Raw genomic sequence first — 14,765 nt, 5'->3', positions numbered from 1 at the left:
TTTCATTGAGATCGGAGAGGGTCGGGTACAACCGATTCCATATTTGAGCAATTCTCAACGAATTCGGTCTTTTTTCTTCACTTTTAATTTTTGTATTTTTTAATCCGACTGAAACTTTTTTGGTGCCTTCGGTATGTCCAAAGAAGCCATTTTGCATCATAAGTTTGTCCATATAATTTTCCATACAAATTTGGCAGCTGTTCGCTTCGCTTCGCTTCGCTAGGAGACGGTGATTTTAGCGGATTGCAGACTGGATTTTCGCCATGTGATGTGATGATTGTCTAAGCCCAAGTTGCCTAGGAATCGATAATTGGGAATAGAACCAATTCCACCTGAACCAGATTCTCACCACCATGGCAGCCGTCCATTGCCGGCCGCTCCCATCTCCACCGCGCACCAGGGACAAGGAAAGGGAATTGGAAGACGGGAAGTGTTGATGCTCCACTTTTTTAAGAGTATTAAGGGAAAATCTCCACGGTATCCTCAAGTAAGTTTCGCTTGGAGTTGGACGGTTTTTGGGAAGGTGAATGGTCTGAGGAGCCACCCTAGGCGAGTGGTAACGACCGTTGGCATTGTTGTTCGAATTCTTCGTGTGTTCTCATTTCTAATGGGAATGCTTTCAATTCTTCTCATCTCTTATTGGATGAATTCTAGCAGTCGCCCAGGCTATTTATAGCGAGGTAATGTAGGTTCATTTCAAATGCGCTTGCATGCATGCAATGCAATGCATTCTTGTATGTTCTGATATTCAACTTGCATTCAACTTTATTCTCGTCCGTTTCTTGGATTCAACTATATCAGTCTAAGTCCTACTAAAGCTACTAATGCTCCACGGTAAAGTGGAAAGCATTTTGCTTGCCAATCCTAAGAACAGGGGATCGAACCCCGCCGTGAGCTGAAGTTTATTTTTCATTTATTCCAAATTCAATGAGTCCAGAACTTTCTCGTTGGGAGCAGATGGGTATCGAACCCAGAACCATTCGCTTATAAAGCGAACATCGTAACCATTCAGCCACGACCGCTCCCATACAAATTTGGCAGCTGTTCATACAAAAATGATTTTTGAAACTTCAAAAATCTGTATCTTTTGAAGGATTTTTTTGATCGATTTGGTGTCTCCGGCAAAGTTGTAGGTATGGATATGGACTACACTGGAAAAAAATGATACACGGTAAAAAAAAATTGGTGATTTTTTTATTTAACTTTTTATCACTTAAACTTGATTTGCAAAAAACACTATTTTTATTTTTTTTTTATTTTTTGATATGTTTTAGAGGACATAAAATACCAACTTTTCAGAAATTTCCAGGTTGTGCAAAAAATCTTTGAGCGAGTTATGAATTTTTTAATCAATACTGATTTTTTTAAAAAAATTGAAATATTGGTCGCAAAAATTTTTCAACTTCATTTTTCGATGTAAAATCAAATTTGCAATCGAAAAGTACTTTAGTAAAATTTTGATTAAGTGCACCGTTTTCAAGTTAAATTCATATTTAGGTGACTTTTTTGAAAATAGTCGCAGTTTGTCATTTTTTAAAATTAGTGCACATGTTTGCACACTTTTGAAAAGCTGAGAAAATTCTCTATATTTTGCTTCTTTAGACTGTGTTGATACGACCTTTAATTGTTGAGATATTGCAATGCAAAGGTTTAAAAACAGTAAAATTGATGTTTTCTAAGTCTCACCCAAACAGCCTACCATTTTTAAATGTCGATATGTCAGCAACTAATAGTCCGATTTTCAATGTTAATATATGAATCGTTTGTGAAATTTTCCGATCTTTTCGAAAACAATATTTTCAAAAAAATTAAACCAGGAATAACATTTCAAAAGGGCCAAACATGCAATATTACGACCTTTTAAAATGTTAGTCTTGATTTGAAAATTTTTAAAATATTTTTTTTGAAAAGATCGGAAAATTTCACAAATGTTTCATATATAACATTGAAAATCGGACTATTAGTTGCTGACATATCGACATTTAAAAATGGTAGGCTGTTTGGGTGAGACTTAGAAAACATCAATTTTCCTGTTTTTAAACCTTTGCATTGCAATATCTCAACAATTAAAGGTCGTATCAACACAGTCCAAAGAAGCAAAATATAGAGAATTTTCTCAGCTTTTCAAAAAAAAATTTTCCAAAAGTGTGCAAACATGTGCACTAATTTTAAAAAATTAAAAACTGCGACTATTTTCAAAAAAATCACCTAAATATGGATTTATCTTGAAAACGGTGCACTTTATCAAAATTTTAATAAAGTACTTTTAGATTGCAAATTTGATTTTACATCGAAAAATGAAGTTGAAAAATTTTTGCGACCAATATTTCGATTTTTTGAAAAAATCAGTATTGATTCAAAAATTCATAACTCGCTCAAAGATTTTTTGCACAACCTGGAAATTTCTGAAAAGTTGGCATTTTATGTCCTCTAAAACATATCAAAAAATAAAAAAAAATTAAAAATAGTGTTTTTTTGCAAATCAAGTTTTAGTTATAAAAAGTTAAATAAAAAAATCACCAATTTTTTTTTACCGTGTATCATTTTTTTCCAGTGTAGTCCATATCCATACCTACAACTTTGCCGAAGACACAAAATCGATCAAAAAATTCCTTCAAAAGATACAGATTTTTGAATTTTCAAAAATCATTTTTGTATGAACAGCTGCCAAATTTGCATGGAAAATTATATGGACAAACTTATGATGCAAAATGGCTTCTTTGAGCATACCGAAGCCACCAAAAAAGTTTCAGTCGAATTAAAAAATACAAAAAAATCGAACGACCGAAATCCTAGAGAACTGCTCATTTGATAATTTTCATACCACGTCATTTGATCAATTTTTTTAATGACAAATTTTACTTCTCCTGTTATGAGAAGTTTTTTTTTTGTCAATATTTTTGATGAATAAATTATTTGCTTTGGAATGCCAAACAACTTTAAAAAAAATATTGGAATACATTAAAGTTGATTTTAAAAAAATGGATTGTCATAATTGAAATACTGATTGCAACCAATAGAAGGTAACATCTCAATCCTGTTATTTCTGGCTATTAGTATAAAACAAAAAAAGACTCATCCAAATCAATACCTTCGTTGAACTCCTTGCTGGCCACCCGGGATCTAGGTTAGCAAAACAAGCCACCTCACTGGGAAAGATTTTTCCTGACCCCGTTCGTTCTCAACCTGCTCTAGCGAAAGTAGCTCTCCTTCGCTGCTAGAAACCAATGTTATAAAACTGGTGTGCAGTTTTCGCCATTACCGTCGCGATGCTAAATTTAATCCGTGAGCTTTCACGGTAATCTTCGAACAACCTTTTTCGCAAGGTGTGCTTAAATTTTTAGTATTTTTTTTTTTATTTTAACCATAAAAAATAAATGCCCAGAATTTTGCAATAAACTCACGTATCTAGAAATTCGCTTAATTTCAGCATTTCAACAAATCTCATCCAAATAGAACCACCCTATCGACCTGAACTCTGACCCTAGCGTCAGCTACTTGTGCATCCCGGGCACGTCCCGGCAGTTGCAATCGTTCCCATCAGGGATGCATCTCTGCTTCCGCCATATCCTGGGCTGCTGGGCGAGAGAGCGGGGAAGCCTCGTTAGGGATTAGGTTTATGGTGTGTTCGTGTGAATGAAATGTATTTGCTCAATAAGGTACCTATAACACACACACACACATGCTCGGAAAATGCTAGAGCGTGGGTCGTCGAGTCTTTTCTTGCCCGGATTTTAAGCGCCTGTTTCCGGGAAAGAGAAAATCTTGCCAATCGTTAGGCTCTGTTTGAGATGCATTACGTACGGCACTCAGGCTGTTTCCGAGGTAACGAAGCCAGCGGATTTCCGGGTGCAGATTCCGACATGAGATGGTGACACATTAAGATTATTACATGTTTGTGGAAATAAGAACGTTTTGCGTCTAAAATTTCAAATGATTGATTAAAAACTGCAATTTCACTTTAAAAGAAGGGTATTGAACTATACATAGATATTAGATACACATTCTGATTATTTTTCCCGTTGACTTGAAATTTTAAATATACTTAAAAGGTTAACCTCATAATTCGCCTTAAGTATTTTTTAATGATATTTGTGTTTAAAAATCAATATTAAAGTATCGGTGTCCAAATCATAGGCTCTCAAAGTGATAAATCAAAAATATATAAAAGATAAGGAAATTCGAAAATATAATTCTTGCCATTTCAGTGTAGTTGTACTCTATTATTGTTGATGAATAAACAGTGCAACTTGCTGTGACAATAAATGCTATTTGCTATGCTAAAACTTCCCGTCAACAAAACACAAAAATCGATGCTCAAAATCTCTCAATTTATGCAAAAGTCACGAACCCCCTCTAACGATCTACATTTTTGATAATCTAAGGGACCTCTGCGGCACTGCTGGTGCAAATTCTGACTGTTTTTGTTTAGACAACCCCAAATTCACACTTGTCAGGCGTAGGCGAGAGACAGAGAGAGAGAGGAAGCACACATTGCACCACCGACCGGATAGAACCCACAAATTTCCGAAAACGGTAAACCTGTCAGCACTTCTGTACAGTCCGTGTGTTTGCTCAGAAGTGCTCTGACAAGTGAGCTATGCGCGCTACTGCAGCATCTCGTTTCGCCTTTTTTCCCAATGGGGGTTTGGTGGGGTGAACTTTGGAATTTCTTGATTTTTTTTTTATGGAAATAGTTTCAAAAACCGATAACTGTGCGTCTTCTATACATAAAAAAATCGATAGAGACGCAAGGTGATTAATAAAATATCTGTTCCAAATTTGATTTTTTACCCCAATTCCCTCAAAATTCAAACGAGTTGAATTGAACTGCTCTGGTGGCATAGAACATAACGTTCAACACCCCAAAAGTTCGATCTCCACGCCTTCACCAAGCTATGGCTATGTCTGTGAATTCTACAACAGTGGCTATTTTTGGAAGACTGCGTCACAATGTTTTTTTTTCGACACATTCTCTATCGAATTTGTAGAAGAAGGAAAAAACGACATTGGAATCGTTGCCAAACTCTATCAAGGAGTGAGTTTTCGGCAATGATACAAAAGAAGAGGAAAAAAAGGAGAAACATTTTCGCTTCGATCCACGCTCCAATCCGTTCTACGATTCCAAGTTGTGTTGGTTGGTGGCAAAATAGTATCACCGCAGGATAAAAACGTAGCAGACACACATAGCACATAAGGGAAGCCATATAAAATCGATGGATTCGATTGTTGGCGTAGGCGATGTTGAGAACAATGCAGTGGCAACCACCTAATCCCACTACAATGGCAATAGATATCAATGGAGAGTAGGAGAAGAAGACAAAAAAACTACGGTAGAAATAGCATCCAACTTTGTCACCTATACAGCATCCGGAACTTGTTTGTAGGTAAAACGTAACGAGCAATGTTGAAGTAGGGTGATTTGAAAGATTGTTTGAAATTATACAAAAAAAATTAATGCACTTCATTTAAATCTCTTGACCCAAAGTATTAAAAAATGACTTTAGATCTTTAGACCATCCAGAAACCACGTGGACACTTTAAGGGGGGTTGGCGATTGTCCACGATCCATACAAAAAAGTTTTTCTGTATGGACAATTGTCCACGAAGGGGGGGGTTGAGATTCCCAAAAAAGTGTCCACGTAGTTTATGGATGGTCCCTATCGACTGCCGAGAATTTTTAAACTTCTGTGTTTTAGAAAATTTAACTTTTCAAGATTTTTCCTGGGATTTTTGTCTCTTCTAAAAAACATTTTGGCATGTCGATGCAAGAAGCTTTGTTGAAGACACCAACATTTTGTCTTTTTTTTTGTTGAAATCTTTTTTTGTAAAATACATAAATTATTACAAAATACAGTCCAGACTCGATTATCCGAAGACCTCGCAAAAATTTTACTTCGAATAATTTAATAACGAAAAAAAAATTGCCTAGTCTTATTTTTTATTGATGAGCTTAGGTTTGACCTCTAAACTACTCTAAAGAGATTTAGAAATTATAAATCCAAGATGGCGGTAAAAATGGCGGTGACGAAATATTTAAAAAGTGCATTTTGTAATTAAATAGGTATAAAACCATTCAAATTTCAAATTTGACAAAAATGGGGTCGCAGAATTTGAATTTGATATTAAAAGGAAAAAAATGAAATAATACGAAAAACATTTTTTAGTCATGATTCGATTAGCCGAAGTTCCAAACAAACCTTCGGATATTCGAATTCCGGAATAATCGAGGCTTCGGATAATCGAGTCTGACAGTACCGTATTTTTTACGAAAATACTGAAACTTTTATAATTAGCGAAAAAAACGAAGCGAAATTTTGAATGCTTTATCACTTTTATAAGATTTTTCAAAATACAATACTAAAATTTCCACAAAATGACGTATTTTATGGAAAGTACTCAAATTTTAATAATTTGCAACCCATGTATCAAACTATTCAAAATTTTGCACGCAATTTCGCTAACAATAACAATTATGATTATCGTGTGAGCAGCAGCGCCGAGAAGATGGATTTTTGGGGCGTTCTTTTTGTGCTGTTTTTTTTTCAACTTTTTGTGCTGTATTCGTGATCGTGTTCATATCATGCATGCGGTGAGAGGGGTCATTGTGCTAATGAATATTATTGCGCGTCATTATCGTGTGAGCAGCAGCGCCGGAAAGATGGATTTTTGTGGCGTTCTTTCTGTGCTGTATTCGTGATCGTGTTCATATCATGCATGCGGTGAGGGGGGTCATTGTGCTAATGAATATTATTGCGCGTCATTATCGTGAGCAGCAGCGCCGGAAAGATGGATTTTGTGGCGTTCTTTTGTGCTGTATTCGTGATCGTGTTCATATCATGCATGCGGTGAGAGGGGTCATTGTGCTAATGAATATTATTGCGCGTCATTATCGTGTGAGCAGCAGCGCCGGAAAGATGGATTTTTGTGGCGTTCTTTTTGTACTGTATTCGTGATCGTGTTCATATCATGCATGCGGTGAGGGGGGTCATTGTGCTAATGAATATTATTGCGCTTCATTATCGTGTGAGCAGCAGCGCCGAGAAGATGGATTTTTGGGGCGTTCTTTTTGTGCTGTATTCGTGATCGTGTTCATATCATGCATGCGGTGAGAGGGGTCATTGTGCTAATGAATATTATTTCGCGTCAGTGTCGTGTGAGCAGCAGCGCCGGAAAGATGGATTTTTGTGGCGTTCTATTTGTGCTGTATTCGTGATCGTGTTCATATCATGCATCCGGTGAGGGGGGTCATTGTGCTAATGAATATTATTGCGCGTCATTATCGTGTGAGCAGCAGCGCCGGAAAGATGGATTTTTGGGGCGTTCTTTTTGTGCTGTATTGAGGGGTGTCATTGTGCTAATGAATATTATTGCGCGGAAAGATGGATTTTTGTGGCGTTCTTTTTGTGCTGTATTCGTGATCGTGTTCATGTCGAATTATGTGGAAGGTGCGAAGCCGCGTTTTAGGATTCTTGTGTCTTTGTTGTTTTATTTGTGTTTCCATCTGGAGTATTAGTTTTAAAATTATTTTCATTTTTTACAGCTTCCTGGAATTATTTTAAATCAAATGTTTACATGTAAATTTGTCTACTCACTATATGATTTATTTAAATGTTCATATTATTCCTTATCCTATTCCTTTCCTGTAATATACCATCTCCTCATACCATTTATGATCAAATTGCTTAAATTAACGAAACTTTCTAAAACAGCATGGGAACCATCTGGAGCATTTATATTTTAAATCACTGTTTTTTTTACAGCTTCCTGGAATCATCTTGATTGTATTTATTATATTCATTATATTAATTTTATTTACTACATTTATTATATTTATTATTTATCATTATTACAAAACTATATGCTTATTAGATAATACACTACAGACTCACATTTACACTTACAAACATTCAAATCATTAAATACATTACGCACTCAACCATTTTCATCGGCCCGATGGAATTCCCTAACCCCCATTCCAAACCTCCCAAAAATATTCCGTTCACTTTTAAAGTCGCATGGGTTCCCTGCACTTTTGCCACTAGTGAACAACAAAACATCCCCTCCCAAATCCCCACGGGACTGTATGGGCGTAGCCTTGGAGCACAGTGTGGAAATTTACGTTCTTAGATATTCTTGGTTGTACCGGGCAGCAATCAAATTGTCTAAGAATATTGAATTGATCATTGTGGCACCCCCTACAGCGTGGTGCAGACCCGTTATGCTATGCTATGCTATGCTATGCTAATTTCGCTAACAATAACAATTATCGCTATCGTTAGACGATAATATTATCGACGATAATTATGTCGATTAACAACCTTGCTCGCAATCTACGCCTTCTATGACTAATTTTATCAATAGCAAAATGCAGAGCAAACCCTCAAAAATCCGTTTTCACGAAACAGTTGAGCGTTAAGTTTGAGAGAAAGTGATGTTCTAAGTAATTTCAGAACTCTAAAACAAGTTTTATCGTTTTTGAAAAATAAACTTTGGACTTAAGAGTTGGCAGTTACAGCCACAAAAGTAAAAAAGAGGCAATTTATAAACTAATATATCTCGATAAAGCGGAAGCCCCTAACAAAGTTCAAAAACTGTCAAACTATATGTTATTCCATTTAATGTTGCCCACTCAATCTGCCCCCAGAATTGAATTAAAGTATCTTAATATTTTTTTTCACTTTGGCATGTCCAAAAACTTTCAAGAAGAGAAAAAAATATTCCATAAATATTCCTGAAAAGTTAGATTTTCTCAAACACCTCTATCGTGATTTTCTAAAACACCAGAATTTTAAACCATTTCCCATTCCCATTTACTATTTTTTGGAAAATCAATTTGAAAGGAAAAGTAAATTACAGAAATTTTAGTAAGTGTTAATTTTGCGATTTTTTTTTTAATTTTCGATTTTTTCTTCAATGGTTGCCCAAGCTAGTACATATTTTTTCGAAAAATTCGGAAAATCTCCTATCAATTTTTTCTGTGAAAATTGGGTCTTTAGTTTCTAAGGTTACAGATGCAAATCCGGAGTTTTTTTAAAGGTCCGATAAACAAAATGTTATTTCTTTTTCAAACCGCCTTGAGCCAGGTGTTTTTAAAAACACCCAAAAAGCAAAAAATAAAGTTAAGGTTATTGGAATTTTTCTATAAAAATTATCTAGAAATAGAAAAAAATCACTCACGTATCAAATAGCGCTACACACTTAAATTGTTTTACCGCTTTCAGTAAAGTTTACCGAATTTTCAACTGCTGAACAGTTCGGTAAACTGCAAATTACCAAATTCGGTAAAAACTTACCGAAATTCGGCAATTTTTTTTTTTTTAATTTATATTTATTTAGATTTTCTCTTCCATGTACATTCATTCAGTTAAAATATTATTGAGTGTCCAATCACAATCGATGACTTTTCACCTCAATTTTAAATACTAGCAACTTTTATTTATTCATGAAATATTGTAGCTTTCGCTATTCAGTGATTTCAAATGTAGGAGGTCCTACATGTACAAAAGGAAAAGGATAACTTAAAACTAACTTATAAACTATATAAAGAGCGGATCAATGCAGCTGAAGACTGCAATGATTTTTGTCGAAATGCATCAATTATCTTATTGGACATAACATCCAAAGTGTCAACTTCGGCTAATTGATGAAGTTCACTGGTGCTGAACCAGGAGGAAGTTTCAGAATCATTTTCAGAATTTTGTTCTGAATCCTCTGAAGTTTTCTTCCTGGTTAAGCAACAGCTTGTCCAGATCGGCACAGCATAAAGCATGGCAGGTCTGAAAATTTGTTTATAAATTAACAGTTTATTCTTGAGACAAAGTCTAGAATTCCTGTTTATAAGTGGATACAAACATTTAATATATTTGTTACATTTAACCTGGATACTTTCAATGTGATCCTTGTAAGTAAGGTTTTTGTCAAAAGCAAGTCCAAGATATTTCACTTGATCCTCCCACTTTAAATTTACCTCATTCATCTTTATAATGTGATGACTTTTTGGTTTAAGAAAATCAGCCCTTGGTTTGTGAGGGAAAATAATAAGTTGAGTTTTTGCAGCATTTGGAGTAATTTTCCATTCTTTCAAATAAGAATTGAAAATATCCAAGCTTTTTTGTAATCTTCTTGTGATGACACGAAGGCTTCTACCTTTGGCTCGAAATTCGGCAATAAAGTTCATTATTGTTCATCGTACAACCGAAAGTCGGTAAAATTTTGTTCATTTTGACAGATGGTTTACCGATCTAAACTTTACCGATTTTTCAACTACCAGATTCGGTAAAAAATCTAAGTGTGTATGATTACGATAATGCGATGTATGTGGCACTTTTTGAAATCTCCAAAATCTAGCAAGCTAAATTCCATTCAGGTTGCTCTGGTACCACCCTAACCCATTCGCACTGCATCCGCCGCTCCAACCACGGGAGCATCACCATCACAGCCCTCCCAGAACGGGTCAAGGACGCAAAGGATGACGTTCTCGGGCCAGCCCGGGAAAAAGATAACTTTTTGGCCTCTAACCAGGCAGCCACACCACACTCTTCCCGAACAATCGACGACGACGACAACGATGGAAACGATTCGCACCGAACAACCGTTTTGAAACGGAAGCTCGCAACGTGGAAAGTTTTCACCACCTCCCGATGACGATGTGCGGAACAAAGAGACATGATAAAGTGTTTCATGCACGTGGTTGTTTCGTGGACGACGAAGAACAACGGTTTATCTTCGAGATTGTTGGAAATTAAAATACATTACGCGTTCGGGAAGCTTTTCGTGGATTTGTTATCCTATTGAGTCAAAGTAAGATAATTCTTTTAAAAGCTGTCTTCTTTTGTGAAGCTTGAATTTACGTTATGAATAGAACACAAACTAAAACTTTTTTTATTTAAAAAACAAAATTTGAATAATAACTTTTGAATGAAATATCACAATTCCATCTAAACAGCTTCGTTCTACGTAGTCTTGCCATCACTCTCCAGAAGGATATCCTCTTCCAAGAAATAAATGATGCCATTCAAAGTGCAGACTTATCAACCTGTGACCATCGAGCAAAGAGCCAAGTCTACATACGTTCTAGGATCCCATCTGTTGTAACAGAAGGAGCAGCGAACATCGTCCGCCTTAATCAAATATGCATGCAAATAAGTCAAGGATAGTAGTATACCAGCACCCCAGGATGTTCTGAATGGAGTGTCTCTTTTAGCATACACGGACAGAGCAATCATAATCTCGCCAGCAGTATGTGTGTGTGTGTGTGTGCAAGTGTTCTTCATCATATCCGCCATCACCAGCTAGGATAAATTTTCCTCTAGAATGAAGAGCTTTGGCTTTCGTGTACGTTAGGACCGGGCTCTAGAACCATGGACGACATCTATCGATGGTTGAAACATTTAACTATACTCTTGAACGACGAAGCTTGAGACTCTACAGGTGTGCATATCCATTCCGGGCAACGATTTTGAATATTCTGATTCAAGTTCGAGCTATTTCAGGTTGATTCCACTTCATGGATCCTATTACCTGCAGCTACCGCTGAAATTCTCAAACCATGTCGAATAGTGTTACACTTTGAAAGCTTCAGGAAGGCTAGTTTTCCATAAAACTGAACCACTGTGTAGTTCCAGCATGCAAATCAAAAGACAAATGCTTCTGTTCTCAAACAACTCACCTGGGATCAGCTACATTGTGTGTGTGTGTGTGTCTTTTGAAACTAAAGAGATTCTGTTTGATATGTGCAATGTAAACGATTCGACCATTTGAGCCCAAGTGCTAGGAAGCACAGAACAGTTCAACACTTGCACAGGGGCTATCAACAGTGAATGTAACTTGTACAAGATGATTTCATCGGAATCGCCTTAGAAAAACATTGTTCAGAATTGTTCAACACTGAATAAGCTTGAAATTATTGCACAAAAGGAACAAACTTTACGTTGATATAAGGTTTTTGTACCTAGTTTTGCTTTTCACAAACAAAACAGAAGTCAAGAAAAGTTTCAAAGCAAAATTAATGTCTGCCCTTTTTTCCTTTAGGAAGGATGCAACTGAAGAGAATATCATTGTTAGTTGATGTAAAACTGAAACAATAACAATCAGTAAAATTGATTTTGAAGTTGAAATAACGATCAAATCTTGCATGTCTAATAAGTGAAATTATGTTTGTTTTAATCAATGTTGTCTTTCTGTGTAAAATCAAACAAAATTCGGCGCAATATTTCAAACATTTCAAAGAGCGTATTTCAAAATCGTGTCCATTTAGAGCAAATCTGCACATTGTTGGAAATTAGTTATAAAACGATCAAGATTGACTAAAGAAGAAAAAAAAGGTAGCAAAATTAAAATAATCCATATTAGTTCAAAGTCATAACGCATCATTTCGAGCCTGTGCTATCTTGTAATACGTCTACTGTAAAAAGATAGCACCCAAACGACTATTTGTTATGGTCTTAGGCTCAAACTTATTTTGCATTAAGAAACCTTCTGCATTGCGATCCAAAATTATGATTCAGGAAAATAAAAATTTGTTGATATTTTATTGAAATCGGAGAAATAATTAATGAAAAATTAATTTGCAACGATTTATCAATAAAGTTGCATTTTACTTAAGGAGTTACATACATGTAGAAAATCACAAAATGTCATATTACAGACAATTTATTAAATCCACTAAAAAGATTACTTTCAATCAATCCTGAAAGTTTTATGAAGATATTTCATGATTAAACTGAATAAGAGACTAAGCTAAAAAAAATTTGCCGTGCGGAAAGCGAACTGTCGAACTTTTTGAGTCTTCTCTTTAACCCTCTACAACCTAACGCCTTTAGACGGGCTTCGATCTGAAAAATCGCCAAAAATCAATTTTTCAACAATTTTTTGATCTTTAAAATGCATTGGAAAGAAGAACTCTTAAAATTTTAGAAAATTGTAGGGTTGGAAGTTTTACTTGTTTTATGTGACTTTGCAAATGTTTTTAAAAATGTAATTTTTTTAGGGGTCAACTTTGGCTGTGTTTTTTACTAACATTTCCTATATTTTAAGTAAAAATAAGTATGCAGTACCGTAATCTGGGGCGAATCGGGACTACAGTCTGAATAGGGACAGCAGTTTTTAGAGCACTTAAAGCTTATAAATTTGGAAATGGATGTACACATTTTGTTGGTCTGAGTCTGTTCTAACCGAAACCAACAAGAAAAATCAAAATATTGTGCTCCAACATGGTTAAAACTGCTGTCCCAATTCGCCCCATGTCCCGATTGACCCCAGTTTACGGTAATTTTTGTAGTGTCCCAGACTATGCCTCTACGCATTTGTTTACAATATAAATGATAATGGTGCCATTCTACAGCAGAAATTGTGAAAAACAAGTAAAAAAATGAAAAAGTGACTGTAAAAACATGAAAAAATTAGATAGACAAAATGTAATGCACGGTGTATTTTTTAGAACAAACTAATGATAAAAAATTCGGTATGTCTGATATTTGGCACCGTGAAAGAAGGGCTCTTTCCCGACATTTTGCGGTATATACCGAAATATTTCGTCAGGGGTCTAGTGCAACTTTTATTTTTGAAGATTATTTTTCGATTTTGGGATATTTGTTCAAGAAAGTCACAGAAAATCGGTGCATTCATGTTGATATCATTCAAACTTCTTATGAATATGCCTTGGGGATTCTAACCAACTATATTTGACCAATATTTGACCTCCAATAAAATAAATTCGAACCAAATTTACCAGATTTCTAGCTTTCTTTGAAATAACCCCAAAATCCAAGCTGGAAACCCCGATACGACCCAAAATTAATCTTTTCTTTGTACAATTTGTCATGAAATTACAGCAATGCATTGCCCAGATAGAAATTTGAGCATTAAACAATGCAAAACATAGATTATTTATTTAATATGCTGTTTTTTTACAATAGGCTCCGAAAATTATTTTTTCAATCCTCTGCCACATTACACCATTACATTTTAAAATATTTTAAAATCAATCATTGTAGAAAACAGTTTTCTGAACAAGTTCAATAAAAAGTATCTCTTTTGGTTCAATATAAGCAAAGATATGCCCAATTTCCTGAAATAAATAGTGCCTTTCTCTAAAATTTCTTAATTTAATTACCTTTCACACGATGGGCACTGCCTACTAAGATATTTTTTATGATGATAATATGTTATTAAAACGTAAAAATTATAACAAGTTTTGACGAAATTAATGAAATTATTCTATAGCATTCATTACAAAACTCAGTAGGCTGTGCCCATCGTGTGAAAGGTAATTAAATTAAGAAATTTTGGAGAAAGGCACTATTTATTTCAGGAAATTGGGCATATCTCTGCTTATATTGAACCAAAAGTGATACTTTTTTATGGAACTTGTTCAGAAAACTATTTTCTACAATGTGATTGATGTAAAATGTAATGTAATGTGGCAGAGGATTGAAAATTTTCGGAGCCTATTGGGTAATAAACAGCTTATTAAATAAATAATCTATGTTTTGCATTGTTTAATGCTCAAATCTCTATCCGGGAAATGTGTTACTGTTATTTCATGACAAATTGTACAAAAAAAGATTTACGGTCGTATCGGGGTTTCCAGCTTGAATTTGAGGTGCTGAAAGCTAGAAATTGGTTCGATTTTTTTATTGGAGGTCAAATATTGGTCAAATATAGTTGGATAGAGTCCCCAAGGAATATTCATAAGAAGTTTGAGAGATATCAACATGAATGCACCGATTTCCTGTGACTTTTTAAACAAATATTCCAAAAAT

This window comes from Culex quinquefasciatus, chromosome 2 (assembly GCF_015732765.1).
Source record: "Culex quinquefasciatus strain JHB chromosome 2, VPISU_Cqui_1.0_pri_paternal, whole genome shotgun sequence".
Taxonomy (NCBI): Eukaryota; Metazoa; Arthropoda; class Insecta; order Diptera; family Culicidae; genus Culex; species Culex quinquefasciatus.
Note: the sequence above shows the minus strand (reverse complement) of the source record.